Raw genomic sequence first — 18,089 nt, forward strand, 5'->3', positions numbered from 1 at the left:
ATATATATGTTTATACATGCCCTGTAGAAGGGCAGGAATTGAGGAGAAGAGAGACCATATGGATTGTATGAACTACTGATTATGACTACTTTGTTCTGATACTCTTCCTGACTATTTTCTCTCAGTATCCTTTACTGAATAAAGATGGTGGTAAAGGGAGCACCAGGAGAGCAAGGAAAGTTCCACCTCTTCCACCATAACTAATGAGACTGGATGAATTAGTGAAAGTATAACCAGTCAGAGCCATTTCTCAGCCATCTCATGAAGATGGAAGAATCATTGGAAAAAGTTTAAGATAAAAACTAGTGGGGTAGCTAGGTGGTGCAGTGGATAGAGCAGCTTTGGAATCAGGAGGACCTGAGTTCAAATCCAGCCTCAGACACTTAATAATTACCTAGCTCTGTGACTTTGGACATGTCACTTAACCCCATTGCCTTGCAAAAACTAAAATAAAAATAAGGATAAAAACTAGTGTGTTAACTATGGAGCAGGTATTCTAGGTAGCACCATGCAAACAGGTGGTCCCGGGTAGTTTTCCAGTGAAACATTACAGGGATTTGATTGAGGAGCATGTATAAGGGAGTGGTCAGTGAGGAACTAAAAACAGGGTTTAAATAATTGTAGGATGAGTTCAGAATCTTTGGAATGGGGAGGAATTGATGAGTCCAGAATATGTTAATCATTGAAGAATGAGTCCAGGGGTTCAGGAAATGCTTAGTAAATTCTTACTGTGTAATTAAAACTTATCCCACCATGGTATCTGATTGAGATTAAAAGAGAGCTTCATATGGTTCTTTCACCATCTAGATTGCACAGTGAATAGAGTGTGTTGCCCTGTAGTCAAGAAGACCTGAGTTCAGATCTCACTTCAGAAACTATCTAAATGAGCCTGGGCAAGTCAGTTAATCTCTGTTCCCCTTGGTTTCCCCTCTTGAAAAATGGTAGATACATCCCAGAGCTGTTGTGAAAAATTAAATAACATAACAATATAAAACACTTAGCAAAGTAGTAAAGTTCCTGGAGCATAGCACTATATAATTGTTAGCTATTATTATATGAAATGAAGAGACATTTTTTCTGATTTTGTGTGTGTGTGTGTATGTATGTATGTGTTATTTCAGTTCACCTTTCTTGGGCTTTATTTTCTTCATATGTACAGTGAGGGAATTAGATTAAATGACTTCAAGGGGCAGCTAAGTAGTTTAGGGAATAGAGTATCAGCCTTGGAATCAGGAGGACCTGAATTCAAATCTGGTCTCAGACACCTAATAATTACCTAACTGTGTGACCTTGGGCAAATCACTTAATCCCATTGCCTTGCAGAAACAGACAAAAAAGACTACATGACTTCTAGTTGTAGTTGTTAATATATTGTGTGATAAATATTTAAATTTGCAAAATATGCAAATAGTTTGAGAGAAATTTAACATGAAAATATTCTTAAAGGTAGTAACTTCTGACCTTTTTTTAGGGTCTTGTCTTGAATTGTCTATCTGGTTCCATTTCACTCTTCATTATTTAAACCTATGGACTTTATATTTGTTGAATCAAGATATGTCAAGACATACTGAAGTTGAAGTGAATAAACCTTCTCTGTGGGAAATAAATAGGGATTAGAGGAAGGATAAAGGAAAAAATTTATTATTTGGAAATTCCTGATTTCCCCAAAATATGTTTGAGTTTATGGAAATATGCTTTCTGAATTTATTGCTGTATGACAAAAAAGATACTTTACCTCTCAGCCCTGGACATTTCTCAGGCTGTTCCCAATGCCTGGAATGCTCTCCCTCTTCATCCTTAACTGCTGGCTTCCTTGGCTTCCTTTAATTAAATCTTAACTAAAATCCCTTCTTCTGAATCTTTCATAACTTTCATAACTTCTCTTAATATTTTTGCCTTTTCCCTTTAAATATTCCTACTTATCCTGTATATATCCTGTGAGTATATACTATTTCCTTGTTGTTTCCCTCAAGCCCTAGGAGGTCAGGGATTATTTTTGCCTCTTTTTTATCCCCAACACTTAGCATAGTACCTTAACATAGTAGGCATTTAGTAAATGTCTATTGAGGGACTCCTCATATCCATTTTATTGCAAAATCCTATTAATTCTTCCTTGGCTATATCTTTCAGTACTCCCCTCTTCCTCCATTAAAACCTTCATTACCTCAAGCCCAAATTTTGGAAATAACTTTTTATTCTCTCCCTATTCCAGTTCATCCTTCAATTGTCAATCCCCCCCCCCCAAAAAACAAGATTTATTTATGTCATCCTCCTATTCATTAACCTTTGGTGTGGCTCCTTATTACCCCCCAGAGGAAATATTAAAATCTTATGTTTGCTTTTTAAAGTTCTCCTTAACCTGTGCCCTTCCTACTGTTACAGTCTTTATTATTATTATTTCCCCTTAATCCTCTTCATATACCCTACAATCGAGTATACCTGACCTCCTTATTGTTTTTGCACTAGATACCACATCTAACAGTTCTGTACATTTTTTCCTTCCCCCTCCTTCCTTAAGTTCTATTGATATAGTCTTGCTATTTTTACATTACAGCCATTTATGGAATACTCTTAAAAATAGGCATAGTCATGCAAACAAACTTATTCAATGTCCGTATACAAATAATAAATGTCTGATGCTGTTCTCTTAATCTATCACCTTTCTACATTGGATAGAATGTTTCTTCTCTGGTCCTGTGGAATGGTGAGTGGTCATTTTATTTTTCAAAAAACAAAAAAAGAGGAGGAAAAACAGAATAATTAATTCTTGAAAACATGTGAAATGTGCAAAAACTGCAGCCTCCCATCTTCATGAAGGGGTAGTTTGGAGTGGCCTCTTTGATTTCTTGAGCTATGCTTGAACTTTTTGATTTTGCAATTTAGTTTTCTTAATTTAATGAATTAATTTTCCAATTACATGCAAAGAAAGTTATAATTTTGCAGATTTCACAGTTAATTTGTATATTTTCTTTTTACATTGTCATTATTTATATATTTTGTTTTCTTGATTCTTAGACCTTAATAATACCTCACATTCATCAGTCACAGTTTGATAAGCCATTCTTCAATTGATGTCATCTATTTTATTTCCAATTTTTTGCTCTTAAAAGAAATGCTGCTATAAATATTTTGGTGTATATGGGTACTTTTCTTGTTACTGGTTTACTCGGGGTATGAATTTGCAGTGGAATCTCTGGGTCAAAGGGTATGGATATTTTAGATACCTTATTTGCATAATTCCAAATTGTGTTCCAGAATTATCGCACCAATTCACTGCACCAATAACAATCCATCAGTGTGACTATGTTCCCACAACTTCTCTTATGCTGATTATAACTTTTTTTGTTATCCATAAAAGTTTGCAATGTGTAAAGTGAAAATTCAGAATTATTTTGGTTTCTAATTCTAATGTAATATGGAACAGTCCTCCATGTGATTGGTAATACTTTGCGGTTCTTCTTTTGAGTACTGTTTGTTCATATTCCTCTGATTGTTCCTCTGGAATATATCTCCCTTGGTTACCAGACTGAAGGAGGGAGATTTGATAGAGATTTTTTCCACATTTGGCTGCTTTCCTTGTCCTAGGTAGATTAAGTAGACACTTTTTTAGAAGCTTTTCAGTTATCTATTTTATCTTTCTTTTTTTGTTTAAGAACCTTTCTATAAGAATGTAACTTTCAAAACAATATTGTTACTGTATACTTTATTCTGATCTTGCTTAATTAATTCTTCATTTTATGTCCCCAAAAGCATTCTTTTAGTAATACTTACTTGATAAAGTATTAATTCTTCTTGATTTTGAATCAGTTTATATAAATATTTCTATATATATTTCATACAGTATCTCATTCATATACCAAAACTCATTCAAACTGTTGAGATATTCATTTACATTGCAAATTTTTGCCAACACAAAAGAAGTTTTTATAAATACTGTTGTACTTAAAGGACCTTTTTCCTTCTTGATATCTTTTGATTACTCTGTATTTTTCTCTTCCTATCCGCATACTTAAAATGCTTTCCTTTGTTTTTTTCAAGTCCTAAATACAATTCTATCGTCCTTAATTTAAGTGTCTTCCCTCTGAGATTAATATTTTGTTTATATCTTGTTTATATAGAGTTAATGGCACATTGTCTCCCTTATTAGAATATGTACTTACTGAAAGAGCAGTGATTCTTTTTGGACCTGGTTGCTGATTAATAAATGCTTGTTGAATTTCCTTAATTTTTTATCAAGATTAAATGTCTGACAGAACATAAGAATCTTATGAATTAAGTTGTCTTGGATTTGTGAAAGACAACTATGTAGGATTCTGGGATTTATAGAATTTGCAGTTTAAAGTTTAGAAGTGCCTTATTTTTTAAAATGTTAAAAATAGTTCAGTTTACAAAAGATAGTAAAAATAGAATGTTATTATAGTAATGCAATCTCTGAAATTCAATTTAGTAAAAATTTATAAGGAATAGTAAACAGGATTATCCAATATGTGGCCTGCAGGGCAATGTGATTTTATACCAACCCTTCTGGGTTTACTAAATGCTTTAGTAAATGAAGGAGCACTACCACAGAGATTTCACTAAAATGGCAAATCAAAATATTTTGTCGCTTGAGTCAATAAAAACTTCTAAAAGTTAGTTTGGACAGTCCCTGGTATAAGGCATGGTGTTAGGGTGATAACAGTTTTGCCTAATTTTCAGGTGATAGATGTTTCTGTATTATTATTATTATTTAGAGATAAAATTGTAATCTGTGAGTATTATCTACAACTTGTTGATGGATTCATACCAATATTTTAATAGCTCATAGTAATAGTTTTTGATAATTAGTGCTTTTTCAGGTTTACAGTATTATTTGTTTGGTTGTGTCAGCAGTTTTTCTTTGATTATGTAGATTGAGGAGTTCACAATTTCAGATAGCTTTTGACCTGATCCTGATCCTGACCCTACCCAAAGTGCTTCACAACTTTGAACAATATTGCTAAATATATATTCTTTTTAGATTGATAGTATTACTTGTGATTGCAGAATGTATGATGTCTAGTTCTTATACCTATACATTATAGGAGTCTTCATTTTCCTACTTGGAATGAATAACTGCTTACTCCTTCATTATTATTGTCCTGACTCTTGTCATTGCATGTAGATAGAATCACTTTAAATATAAGACTTTCTTCATATGACGGCTCAGTACATCTTATCAGGAGTCCTGATTTAAACTTAAGGCCATTCTGTCTCTTTTAAAAGAAGCAGTCAGATTTTAGACTCTAGTACTACCAGATTTGACCATGACTTGGATCACTAAGGTTGCATTAAATTTAGTTTGTATCCAGATAGTGAAATGTAACACTAAAAGTTAAAATTTGAAATGTGAAAATATATTTCTAAATTGACTTATCAACCTTTTTTTTAAGGTTTTTTTTTTTTTTTGCAGTGCAAATGGGGTTAAATGGCTTGCCCAAGGCCACACAGCTAAGTAATTATTAAGTGTCTGAGACAGGATTTGAACCCAGGTACTCCTGACTCCAGGGCGGGTGCTTTATCCACCGTGCCACCTAGCCTCCCCCAACCTTTTTTTTTTTTTAAAAAAAAGATGATTCTATTTTGAATACATTTATGTATATACCATCTCCCATTATGATTTATAACTACACTTAGAGTCAATTTGGGGGAGCATCAACCATTTAGGAATTTAGTTAGCTAAAGAATATTATTATAGTGATGTAGTCTCTGAAATTTGATTAAGTAAGTTCAATAAAAATATGTTAAGAATAGTATAAAGTAAGGGCGGCTAGGTGGCTTAGTGGATAAAGCACCCGCCCTGGAGTCAGGAGTACCTGGGTTCAAATCCGGTCTCAGACATTTAACAATTATCTAGCTATGTGGCCTTGGGCAAGCCACTTAACCCCGTTTGCCTTGCAAATACCTAAGAATAGTAATAAGGTATAATGATGTTAGGGTGATAATCCCTGCCCTTAAAAAGTTTAAATTCTTTTGTATTCATAACTTACTGAAAAATGAAATTATTGCTTATTCATTTGAGAGCAATGAATCTTCTGCCAAGTCAGCTGAATCCTGTTTTTTTTTTAATACTACTTTGGATGTGAAATAAAAACTGATAAAGAGATAATTATACATACTACGGTTTGTGAGAAGCACTGCCAAACTAAGGAGTATACTTAGTCCAGGAACAAAATCTTGAAAGGAGCTCACAGTTTTTAGAGGTGTTAATAATGGAGTGAAATTCAAGTGTGGATATATAGAGAGCAGCATGCTCTCTATAGTAAGTAGACTAGGTGCTCCCCCTCCCTAATTTAGTTTCTTTAAAAAAAGATTTTAATTCAGAACATAATCATGAGTATTTTCATGTATACATAGTAGAAAAGAAAAATATTTGCTATGAAATTCTCTATTATATACACAGCATATATATATATATATATATATATATATATATATATTCAACCTGTAGTTTTCTAGGCTTCCTAATTTGTGCTTTTTTTTCTTTTATCTGCAAATATTCTGGTCACACTAATTTCCTTTTTGATCTGCTCTTCCGCTATCCCTTTGTGTTTTCGTAGATCGTTTTCCTATAGGTAAATAAATAACTTCTAAAAAATAGGACTCATCAAGTAAAACAAATTAAAGTCCTAGGAGACAATTGTCTTTCTATATTTCAAACCTTGTGATAAATAAACTAGAAAAAGAGTCTGGTGAAGTGTAGTATTTTATTATGAAATTTTGCAATTTTGTGGTCTAATTTTCCTTATTTTTCAAGATGTAATTGATGTGTTTGTATACAGGTGAGTGACTTTTTTCTATCTGACAACTTTTGTAGAAGGGTTATTAGAATTATCTTTGATACATATCAAAATGAATAGAAATAAAATTTGAATGAATGGTGACCAGTAAATCACATGTATGTCAATTATCTTTGATATGGCAGTAAGTAGTCCTTGAGGACAGTGAAGGGGGGGAAAAATAGAAATAATGCTTTCATTTGGCAAATTTACTTATATTTATCAGGTTTAAGTTTTATCACTTAACAATTTAGTCTCTTCACAGTTTTGATTTTCCATTCCCAGTGGAAAACATTTTTTTATTGACATAACTAAAAGATTCTTAGTTGTCTACAGAAAGATTAGAGTACTGTCATCTTTTGCTTAAATTCGATGAAATATATAAAAGCATAAAAGCAAGGAGGCAAGAATATACTTTATAGTTGTTTCTGTATTAACATAGTTCCAGGGGCTCATCTAATATATGATTTGTCTAATATTTTCCCCTCTCTTCTATGCAACGGGGATATTAATTCTTATCTTCCTGTTATCAGTTCTTTGCATAGATTCAAATAACATCCCTAGAATGACAAAGTGATCACCTCTGGGTTAAATATTCAAGTGCCTTTATCATCTGTTCAACAAAGCACCTTCATCTGTCATCTCTTCAGAAATAATTAGTTCCAGTTTGGAGTATTTGACTTTGACACATAGGGAAAACCTTTAAAGCAATATCATTCATCTCAACAGAAATGTATAATTTTTTAAAGTTAGGTGACGTGTAGTTCCTTTTTCAGAACTGCTCCCTCCACTTCACATCCCCCCACCTTTTTTTTTTTTGGTATCTGTTACTAAGGGGGATGTATTATATAGAATATGGAAGAGAGGAAAGAAATACTTAAACAGTAGCTCATATCTATATAACACTTTTAAGTTTGTATTTTTTTCATGTGATTCCCACAATCAGACCTGTGAGGTAGGTGCTATTAACATCTCATCTGTTTTACAGATGAGGTACTAAGGCTATGACAAGTTAAGTGATTTGCCCACTATCACAGTTAATTTGAAAAAATTGGAACTTAGCTCATGTTGCTTCCCAAGTGCAGTAGTCTATTCATTGGACTACTTAGCTATTTCTCTTCTTTTCTTTTTTCTTTCTCTTTTTTGCATGACAGTGGGTTTAAGTGACTTGCCCAAGACCACACAGCTAGGTAATTATTAAGCATCTGAGGTTGGGTTTAACTCAGGTCCTGACTCCAGGACTGGTGCTCTATTTATTCACTGTACTACCTAACTGCCCTAGCTATTTCTAATAAACAAATGAATTAGGTAATTAAAAAATATATTTTAATGATATATCTTATTTTTATATCACTTAAATTTCCCCTTTATAACTTCCCATTAAACTTTCAGAGGAAATTCCCATTTGAATTTTTTTAGAGGAAAAAAAAGATGAGGAAGGACAAAAAAAGGCTGATCCATAAAAAAAATCTGATATAATTAGATTCTCTTCTTATTTTTATATCAGTGTTATTTAATATTCTGATCATGTTTTCATTCTGAATTGATTGTGGAATTTGGCATAAGATGTTGATCTGAGCCTAAATCTCAAGGAATGCATTACAAGTTTCCTAGCAGTTTTTATTGAATGTTGAGTTATTGGATCTGTTACATCTAATTGTCCTTTAGTAAGGAAGTCTGTTGCCATTGATCTTATCTTTATTAAGTAATACTGAATGGGGAGGGTAGAAGGAAGGGAAAGGAACAACCATTTTTTAGATGAAATTTGCCAGATGCCAGGGCACATCTTGGTTTATGGTTACTGTTCATAACATACAAAATTATCCCTTCAATTCTGCTTTTTTTCATTATTTCCCTTGATATTCTAGATTTGAAGTGGATTTTGTTATTATTTTATTTATATCAGGAATAATTTATGTCAGGTTATAACTTAGGGCCACATTAAAATAAATTAATTCACGAACCACACCCAAAATAAAAAATACAGTACACTAATATAATAGTTAATTTGTAGTCTTACCTTAGGTTTAGCAAGCCCTATGACAAGTTATTATGGTACTTTTAAAAGTTTTTATTGAAACAGTAGATGATACATTTTGATTTGCCATTTTAGTGAGAGTTCTGCAGTAGCCTGGCTTTGTTTACTAAAGCATTTATGTCCATTTCTATGTTTGCATTAGCCAATCACAGTAAATTTGCCACAGGATCTGTCAGTGAACATCTATATTCTGATTTATTAAATTTCATAGTTGAAAATGTGTTTTTGCATAAATAGGTGCTTCTGAGCATTGAGCACATCTTTAACCCAAAGTTCCTCAATTTTGGGTATTTTATCTTTTGACAACAATTTAAAAAAAAATCTTCTCCTATTTCACTTCTATTAGTATAAAAGGGTGCTTGGAAATCACAGAATTCCAGTTGAAGATTTTCACTTTCGTTTTCAATGATGATATTTAATGGTTGAGTAGAAACTGAAATATCTTCAAGTTCTTTAAAAATCACCAAATCACTTCTTAAAATTTTCAATTATCATTTCAGTGTACTTTGCATGAGATAAAAATGGTATTTCCTCAAACTTCTTCATTTCCTTGAAATGTTCTTTGCAAATCAGAAAAAGTAAAAATATTATTAGTCAGTGTTGATTTAAAAAGCTTCAGTTCATTTTTGAAGTCATTCAAATGCCATATAAATAAGCATTATTTTGTTGTTTACCCTGCAGTTTTAAGTTTTAACTCATTTAAATGGTTGGTAATATCTGTTAAAAATGAAAGATCTGATAAAAATGTGAGATCTTGCATTTGGTTTTCGAGTTCTGTTCTGTCAGATTTTACATCATTTTAAGATATTAAAGAATTTCTTTTTGAATGGCAAAAGAGCATTCCAGACATTTTCTGGCACTCAGCCAGCAAATATGACAATGGAGGAGCAAATCGCCATATACAGCATCCATTTCACTCAAGAAATCGTGGAGATCTGTTACCTTCTCATATTAGTTATTTTTATAGTGACTTGAGTAACATTGGCTTGATAAAGAAATTTCCCACATAATGCTTCTTGGTGAATTATGCAGTGAATTGTAGGGCAGTTAATATTGTTTTGTTTCAATAGTTCATTAAAACTACTTGCAGTCCTCATCATAGCTTTAACCCTATCTGTTACGATGCAGGGACATTTATCAAATCTATATAGTCTACAACAGATTTTTGAACTCCTTTAGTACCTTTAATAGTTTCATGTAAAGATGCAAGACAGAGGAGTTCTTCATTAATAGAGAAGTGCTCTTGATTAGTTCAAACAAAAATTAAAAGTTAATTTACATCTGTTTGATCTGTGCTTTTATCCACATATAATGAAAAGTACTCAAATGTAGCCATTAAATCACACAGCTTTCTTGAAACATATTGATCATGTGTTTTACCCATCTTGAGATAGTCTGATGCGATAATGCCACTGATTCTAAATTCTCAGTTAATTTTGTTTTATTAAATTGTTTTGCCATTTCAATTGCACATTTTTTCATTAACATCATCACTAAAAGACTTTGGTTTTTGCTAACTCCAATGCAACTTTATACGAAGTGGCAAGGCTAGAATTTTGTACAGTGCTAAGTTTTGCAAAGTATCTCATTTGTGGCATCAATTTCTTCTTATATTCTGCAATAATGGTGCTTCTTGATTCTCCAGTATACATCTCAAATTTTTTACTGTGTAATATAGTATAATGTCTTTAGGCACTGACAAAATTTTCTTGCAAACAAGACATTGAATTTTTTCTTATTGTTTGTAATCAAATAGCTTCCCATCAACTTTGATATACTTATTTCTTGTCTTCAGTTTTTTTCTCAGACATAGTTGTTTGATGATATAAGCTTTCATGAAATTATTAAGATTACTGTGGATAACACGGAAATAAATCACAATATGTAAACTTGATGAGCAGTACTGACTACCTCGATAGCTAAACAAACAAAAACTAATAGTATGATTGCATGGTAATTGTGCTCTCAAGTTTCACAAGCATGCACATGCATGTTCAGGGGATATAGCACTATGAGGATTTCCGGGTCAAGGTTCTTAGATATGAAAGGTTGCCTCCTAATTTCTTAGAAAGTGGGGGGAACGGGGTGGCTAGGTGGTGTAGTGGATAAAGCACCAGCCTTGAAGTCAGGAGTACCTAGGTTCAAATCCGGTCTCAGACACTTAATAACCTAGCTGTGTGGCCTTGGGCAAGCCACTTAACCCCATTTGCCTTGCAAAAACCTAAAAAAAAAAAAAAAGAAAGTGGGGGAACATGCTTCATCAATATGACAGACAAAGGCTCAAAGTGAGAAAGCAAACAAAACAACAAAGCAACAGCACAACCATATAAAAGTAGGTGCGTACTCTGCATCTTACAGACAGAACACATCCCACAAATCAGTTGAAAGAAAATTCCATTGCACTATATTCTGTCCATAATACTGCTTAAAAGCATGAAAGAAAATTAATATGTACAATATTATTTATTAGTGATGGAATTTAAAAATTCTAATACACATTCCATGCAAATTATTATTTTATTTTTTTGTTTGTGAAAATTAAAACCCACAGGCAGGCTGCATAAAATCACACTGCATCACCAGGCTGTATTTTGGATAACCCTGATTTATATGATCATTGGGTGTTAGCATTAACATTGTAAATTAACTTTGGTAATATTATCATTTTTATTAGATTGATATAGCCTAGTCATAATCACTGAATATTCCTTCAGGAGTTTAAGGTCTCCTATATTTCTTTAATCAAACCCATACCAGTATTTAATTTGCTTTGGTAGTTTGATCCATAGATTTTATGCATTTTGTAGTCATTTTGAGTGTCATTTCCATTTCTCTTATTGTCTTTTAGATTTTGCCATTATACTGAAATGATGTTCATTTTTATGAACTTACATTGCAGTCTGAAATTTTCCTGAAATTATTAATTATTTTGATATCAAGTGCTGATTCATTGTCCTAAAGTGTTAACTGGTTTCTCTTTATATCTTGGAGATGACTATTTAAAATTATTAAGTAATATTTTGATGTAATTTACAGGCTATTGGTATATTTCATATTCAGGTTAGTTGAAAATATTTCTTATCATACATACATATGTAGATTTTTCTCAGGCAACTGGAATATTATGGAAAAGTAAAATTGTATAATTTATAAATTGGTTTTAATCTCCTCTAATTATAAATTTAAAAAATTTTTTGCTGCATTCTCACCTAAGAAAAAAAAACTTGACTTAGTTAAGTACTAAACCAGAAGTCAATTAGACATAGAGTTTCTAGTTCCAACTCTGTCCTTTATTAGCTATGTAGTTTGTAGGCAAATTATTTAATCCTTTAAAATTTGGGTCCTTAGGCTTAAAATTGGACTTCTTTTCTCCAAGAAAAGATGTATTTTTCCTGTTAATAAATCTAAATTTACCTCTTTGTAACTTCTTCCTACAAGTCCTGATTAATCTCTCTGGGACCAGACATAACAAATCTAATAATTCCTTTCCTTTCCACAAGAGCCATTCATTTACTTAAAGAGAGATATCATAATCTCCCTGAGTTCTTTTCTCTAAGCTAAATATGCCCAGTTCCTTTTAACTAATCCATAAGTGACATAGATTCAAGGACCTTGCATGTCTTCTAATCTTTCCTCTGGACATTATTTAGTATATCAAAATCTTAAAATTATGTACCCCAAATTGAAACACTACTAGCCTTATGTGGAGGAAAATGCAAAAGAAGGCTATTGTGATCCTTAGTGGCTGGTTAATTAAGATTTGTTTATTGCTTGATTTATTTTAATAATAAAATAGGCATTGAGATAAAGAATTTTTTATAATTTATAAATTTTGTGCTATTGTTACTTGAATCCCTGGGCCTGCATTGTAGCTTAAGAGAGAGGTTTTTTGAAAAGAGGTTTTGACCCAACGACACTATTTTGAGACTTTTGTAATTCTAACATTCTTGTGAAAACATTGTTTCATTCAACAATTATTACTAATATAATAGGAGTACTACTTCTAAGATAAACCGCCAATTAGCTTGTTTAAAGTACAAAACAAAGATCTTTATTAAAAACCAAGAAAATAGACTTTTATTGTCTGACATAATTGTAGGTTCTGTTTGAATAATACAGATCTCCCCTAGTACATATCACAGCTACACAGCTTCACAATGCTTACAGTCTCCCTGTCTAGTTGGTTCTATACCAAATCTATGCAGTTATACAGCTAGAAAAAGGGACTTATAATAGCAAAAGCTAGCAACACTGTTAAAACAAATAGATGGATTTCCAAAGGTATAACTTCTAGCTATTCAGAACTTAGTAACACTAAATGGAATTTAGTTTCCATAAGTATTTTCGGATAAAAGTAGAGGATTGTATGTGAAATTGTGCAATTTTTTTTGAAGAGGAACCAATCCTCTCATCTTTCCTTTAACTTACTATTGAAAAGTAGCATCCTTTTAACAAATTTGCCCAATGAAGCAAAACAAATTTTCATGTTGGCCAAGTCCTAATATTTATGTCTCATTCTGCTTCTTAAATTCAGTCACCTATCAAAAATAGGCTCTCATACTTCATCTTGGTACTTTGGAAATATGGCTGGAATTTGCTTTGATCAGTGTTTTTAAATCTTTCAAATTTGTGTTTCTTTACACTGTTGTTATTCTAGAAATTATTTTTCATTCTTCTCATTTCATTCTGCATGACTTAATATATTTTTCCTAGATTTCTCAAAAAATGTTCCTTTGAATTCTTTTTAATCATCACAATAATACTCCATTACATTAATTATTGTTGAACCATTCGGCTGTGTCTGACTTTGATAGTGACTCCATGGTTCTACTCATGAAATTTTCTTGGCAAAGAAAGTGTGTCCCCATTTTTTACAGAGGAGGAACAGAAGTTAATAAAGTAAGAGTCTGGTGAATTTTCCATGGTATACACAGCTAGTCAGTATCTGAGACCACATTTGAATTCAGATCTTTCTGGCTTCAAGTCTAGTATTCTGTTTACTATACCACTAAACTACCCCTTTTCATTCATATGTCATATTTATCTCTTCCCCAAATATTTGGTACCCCTTCAGTTTCCTGTTCTTTGTTGCTAAAAATATTGCTAGAAATACTATTCGGCCCTGTTTGTTCTTTTTCTTCTTTCATTGGTCTTTTTGGGGTAAATGTCTGTTAGTGGTATAACCGTGTCAAAGGTTAGATATGATTTAAGTGGCTGGTGTTCTGTTCTAATTATTGTACACTAATGTGTAGCCTCAGTAAGAAAAAGCTATATTTTGCAATCTGGCTTGTATGATTTTAATTTAATTTCCTTTGAGGTCACTGACTTCCTTCATCTCCATTAGTAATCTTTCTTCTCTAATATAGTTATATAGACTTGCTCTACTACTAATATGAGGTATGACCTGGCTCAGATCTTTATTCTATTTCTCCAAACTTTACTATATCACCCCAATTATAGACTGACAAGCTACTTTGATAGTCATCACTTTTTAGTAGAAATCTTTGTTTTTTTTTTCAATAAGCCTTCCATTTGTATGTCACAATGAACCTCAGACCAATGGAAGAAAAATTATATCACAGTTAGGGAGTGTGATAAGGATATGGATCAAGAACCAACAAATGAGATCAAGAAAAAGCAGAAGGAAAATTAGAAAGAATCATGAAAACTCAAAATGAAGAGAGTCCCTGAGAAAGGGAGAGTTGTCAGCTGTCCTGGCAGGTAGGTCATGGAGAAAAGACTATTAGATGTGACCATTTTAAGGGATCATTATCAACTTAAGAGAAGTTTCAACGGATGTATTTATAGTGGTTGGAAGTCAGTTCATTTTTGTTATTTTCTTTTTCCCCACTACAGTTGGTCAATATATTTTATAAGTGATATATTAACATACATACATATATATACACACACACACTCTTATGGCATATATTCATATATATATTTACTAATAAAGTTCCATTTTATATAAAACAGGAATAAAAATCTTGTTCTATCATTCCTACTAATTTTCTTGTTTCTGCTTCCAGTATTAAAGTTTGATTATTGGACATTGCTGTATTCCTTGAACAAGGAAATTGTCTTTTTTTAAAAATTATTTTATTTTTCCAGTTACATGCAATGGTAGTTTTCAATATTCATCCATTGGCAAGTTTTCTGCTACCCTTCTTCTCTCCCCTATTCCCAGGGTGGCAAACAATCTGGTAAAAATAGTACATGTAAAATTGTGTTCAGCATAATTCCATATTAGTTATGTTATGAAAGAGGAATTGGGGGAAAAACATGAGTAAGAAAAAAATGTAAAAGAAGTTTAAAAGTGAATATAGTATGCATTCAGTCTCCATAGGTTTTTTTCCCCCTCTGGATGTGAGCTTTTTCCGTAACAGGTCTCTCAGGATTGCCCTTGATGACTGAACTGCAGAGAGGAGCTTCATTCATTATAGTTGATCCTCTTACAATGTTGTTATTAATGTGAACAATGTTCTCTTAATTCTGCTCACTTCACTTAGCATCAGTTCTTGCAAGTCTTTGTTTCTCTAAAGTCTGGCCTGGCCTGCTCGTGATTTCTTACAGAACAATAGAACTCCATAACATACATATACCATAACTCGTTTAGCCATTCCCCAATTGATGGGCATCCCCTAAATTGAGGAAATTATCTTTTAAGAATATATACTTTCAGGGTCAGTTAGGTGGCGTAGTGGATAAAGCACCGGCCTTGGAGTCAGGAGTACCTGGGTTCAAATCCGGTCTCAGACATTTAATAGTTACCTAGCTGTGTGACCTTGGGCAAGCCACTTAACCCCATTTGCCTTGAAAAAACCTAAAAGAATATATACTTTAAAAAAAAAAATATATATATATATATGTATACTCTTTCTAAATTTTCATAATACACTGTTTGATCCTGATTATGATGAGAGTAATTGAATCCTGTTTCATAGAAGATTAGTGGACACTTCAGTTGCACTTGCTGTGAATTTGTTTTTAAAAGATTATTGGGTTAGCTTTGTATTTGTATAATTTAATTTTTTATTAATTAATGCAGTAATACCCTGATTGGCATTTCATTATAAATTTTGATTTTAGTACTCATAATCCTTATTTAAAAAATAATTTTATAAGCTACATAAATTGCTAAAACGTTAATATTGTTCAACAATCTTTTCATTCTTTTTACTTTTAACCTCTTGGCATCATTTTTGATATTTAAATTAATATTTTGTTCCATAAAAGCAAATTAGATTTGATCATTTTAGTTAAAATTAGTTTCTATTCATCCTAAACAACATAAATATCAACATTGCATATAAAATCTTTATTCAAAAAAATTATTCTCAGATTTTTGTAATGGTTCCTGTATTCTTATGTAAATAGAAATGGTTCAGTCTGTCTTTTTTCTTTATTTAATATTAAAACAGTATGAAGAGGAAGGTTGTGTGGTAATTTGTAAATGTATATTAAAAAAACAAATCTATAGAGGAATTCAACCTGGTTTTGCAGATTTTTAGGAACTTTGTTTTTTGTTTTGCAGCTTTCTCTTGTACCTTGCTACAAACTTACGGATCTTTCACACTGTGTACTGACTCAGGTAAGTTAAAGGAAATGCTATATATGTTTAATAATCATAGTCATTTATTTAACAGTTTAATCAATGATACTTTTGAGTAAAATACAACTTAAAAAAAATAAATGCTGTTCTTAAAAGGCTGAATATAAATCTTCCCCTTCCTATATTTTTGCAAATTCTTAATTTTAGGGGTAGAAGATTGGTATGTTTTATTTTGAAGGCTTGTTGAGAGCAAACTGAAAGAATGAGTTAAATACTGAATAGCATCTAATGTAATTTAGAGTATGCTACCTATTCAATGTTGGACTTATATTTGGGCATAGGTGTGCCATTTATTATCATGATTTGCTACTAATATTTCTTTTTAAAAATATTTAAGGTCCATAAATGTGGAAGAGGAAAAGATGGCTCGTTTCACTAGATTTTGAATCATAATACTTGTTTTGTATCTAGACTTTGCTATTTACTGTTTTTATGATTCTTGATAAGTCTTACCCTTACTATATCTCAGTTTCTTCATATACAGTGATGGAGTTGAACTAGATGATATTTTAAAGCTCTTTCCAACTTAAAAACTTAGTGATCTAGTGAATTAAGTGTAGAGAGAGAAACTTTAGAGGATATGAGAGAGACTCGTGGCAGGGAGCAAAGGTTGGAGGGAGAAAAGGCAAATCTTTGTGGTGGTTGGGGATTAAAAAGAAAAACAAACTGAGTAAGATCCTAAAGCTACAAGGGAAAGAAATGAAGGAAGCAAAGCAGTTAACCAAATAATACCAAATAGCTTTGACTGGACTCTTAGATCATAAACTAAAATTATATTTATTGGTTAATAAATTAGTTTTGATATTAAGCCAAGAAAGCAAACTTGAGGTCCAGGCAGAAAAAGAGGATACTCTTTTAGGAATAAAAACTGTCCATAGTGAGGAAGCCTTTATTGTATGATCCAGTTCTGCAACTAATTAGCTTTGTGACTTTGCAAATTAGTTTCTTTTAACCTTCAGTTTTCTTATCTGTCAAAATGAGGCTTCATTCAATGTAAGGTCCCATTGTGTTGTTCTGACAACATGAAAGAAAACCAAGTTTTAAGTCATTAATAATCTGTTTCTATAGGGCAGCTAGGTGGTGTAGTGGATAAAGCACTGGCCCTGGAGTCAGGAGTACCTAGGTTCAAATTTGGTCTCAGACACTTAATGATTACCTAGCTGTGTGGCCTTGGGCAAGCCACTTAACCCCATTTGCCTTGCAAAAACCTAAAGAAAAAAATCTGTTTTTACAAACTACATTTTTTTAGTCACTCATTTTTTTTTGAATTTTGTAATTTTCTCCCCAATCTTGCTTCCCACCCCCACAGAAGGCAGTCTGATAGTCTTTACATTTTAGAAATTACATCTTTATCTCACTTCACTTTTTTATTGTTTGTTTCCTAAGATTCTCTAGACCCCATATTGAAGATAGTTGTATACTTTTGATCATATATTCTAGAAAAGAAACAAAAGACCATGAATAGTCCAAATCTTTGGGGAGAGAGAGAGATTGAGATTCCCTGCTCAGAAAAGAAAGAATTTGCCTGCCAAAGAAGAGGTAGAAGGAATCTTGCAAGAGAAACCTGTTTCTTTTTGGAAGGAAAAGCTGGGGGAGAGAGAGTGGCCTGTCTTTATAATAATACCTTTTTTGTCATTCTTGA

The 18,089-nt window shown here is 32.3% G+C and overlaps 1 protein-coding gene across 10 annotated transcripts in view; it reads left to right on the plus strand.

The window, feature by feature from the left end:
• Window positions 1-18,089, plus strand: part of NCOA2 (nuclear receptor coactivator 2) — a 361,814-nt gene that overhangs the window by 149,403 nt on the left and 194,322 nt on the right. For all 10 annotated transcript variants that reach the window (XM_074207060.1, XM_074207059.1, XM_074207058.1 and 7 more), the window contains one exon: window positions 16,370-16,426. The gene's annotated coding sequence lies outside the window, so the exon portion shown is untranslated. The remainder of the gene's footprint in view (window positions 1-16,369; window positions 16,427-18,089) is intronic.

This window comes from Macrotis lagotis, chromosome X (genome assembly GCF_037893015.1).
Source record: "Macrotis lagotis isolate mMagLag1 chromosome X, bilby.v1.9.chrom.fasta, whole genome shotgun sequence".
NCBI classification, from domain to species: domain Eukaryota; kingdom Metazoa; phylum Chordata; class Mammalia; order Peramelemorphia; family Peramelidae; genus Macrotis; species Macrotis lagotis.